Source organism: Macrobrachium nipponense, chromosome 11 (assembly GCF_015104395.2).
Source record: "Macrobrachium nipponense isolate FS-2020 chromosome 11, ASM1510439v2, whole genome shotgun sequence".
Taxonomy (NCBI): Eukaryota; Metazoa; Arthropoda; class Malacostraca; order Decapoda; family Palaemonidae; genus Macrobrachium; species Macrobrachium nipponense.
In genome coordinates, this window is record NC_061087.1 from 6,195,305 (window position 1) to 6,197,306 (window position 2,002).

Consider the following 2,002-nt stretch of genomic DNA (forward strand, 5'->3'; position numbering starts at 1 on the left):
TACACATGAAATTTCGAAATTATTCTTTCCAGAATCAAAGATGAAAATAGATACCTTTATGAAATGATGTAATAAAAGTTAAAGTGATTGTAGAAATGCAGATTGTACAGTGTCATGTTTCCTACTTGCCTTTTCATTGACAAAATAAGTTATTTTTACCTTATATATTAAAAGAATATAAGGGAAGCTAGATAAGATATGCGTCTGATGCGGAGGTTTTCTTCAACCTTCTACATATCTTATGTTGCCAGGACTTTGAAAAGACCCTTTCCTTCTCTTTAAATAAAAGAAAAAGAATCCATATTAGCATCTTCGCCATGATTAATGTATAGCTCTGCCCCTTCTTGCTGTAAAACGTATGCATATTTTATATATATATATATATATATATATATATATATATATATATATATATATACATAGCCTTTGTATGTAATATATATATATATATATATTATATATATATATATTATATATACATACATACATGCATACATGCATACATATATATATATATATATATATATATATATATATATATAGATATGTATATAATATATATATATATACATATATGTATATAATATATATATATATATATATATATAGTATTATATATATTTGTACATATGCGTAGGTACGTACACACGCACGAACAAGAGACAAAAAAGGGACTTAAGTTGTCTGCATTTTAAATCTTTACCAATTCTATCCTGTTGCATTACTAAGGTTGCCGAATTTTTAACACGTCAGTAATCCTGACATGAAACCTCATATTGCTGGCTAGAGAAATAAAAAAAAAAACCAAGGGTGATTTTGTGACCACGGTTTTCATTCTTCTGTTTCGGTGATATTGCCGCCTCTTATTATTGTCAGGTACGTATTCCTAATTTTGCCCTTAAGTAGAAGGCCCATAGAGATCGCTGATTGAAACGTATCAGGTGGACTCGTTGGTTTTGTAACTCTTCACTCTTTTCTTTGAAAGCTATTTTATATTGTTCGCCATTGAAAGAGGAGGGGCGATGTGATTTTTTTTCCTCTCAATTAATCTCAATTAACTATTTGCGTATTTGATTTCTGGCATATGCTGTTTGAAATACCAAGGAACTTCTGTTGGTTATTGATTAGTATATATATATTAGTATATATATATATATATATATATATATATATATATGTGTGTGTGTGTGTGTGTGTGTGTGTGTGTGTGTGTATCTCTGTCTGTTGACATATTTATCGATTTGTTTCTTTATTTACATACACATCTGTTTCTTTCTTTACATATCTAGATATATGTATATATATATATATATATATATATATATATCTATATATATATATATATATATATAGTATATATATATATATATATAATATATATATATATATATGTATATAGATAATATATTATATTCATACATTATATTGAAAACTTTTATAAGCATATATAATGTATGAATATAATATATATATGTATATATACTATATATATATAATATATATTATATTATATTCATACATTATAAGCATATAGTTCACTTTGCTCCTGTGGTGACAACCTTGCCTCACCAGCAAGAGTTCCAAGTTCGATCTTGGGCGGAGGAAGAGATTGAAACCGATTCCATTAAAATCCATTATGCCTCTGTTCAGGTAGTCTCTAGGTAATCGAATGTTTGTCAGGTATAGTAAGTAGCAGCCAGATGAAGAAAGGCAGAAAAGTACTATAGTTGATTCACATCAACCGTGCATTTGATGTCTAGGCCCGTCCCTTACGACGCTCCTGATTGGCTGTTGATAAGCCAATCACGTGGCTGGAAACTCTCAGTCTCTCTCGAGAGTTCACATAGGCAGGGTGTATGTTCCACATCAATTGAGGAATACTTTTGAAAGACGTATCCGTTAGGAGAGGTGGACCATAGATCCTACCCATATGAACTCTCGAGAGAGACTGAGAGTTTCCAGCCCTGTGATTGGCTTATCAAAAGCCAATGAGGAGCGTCGT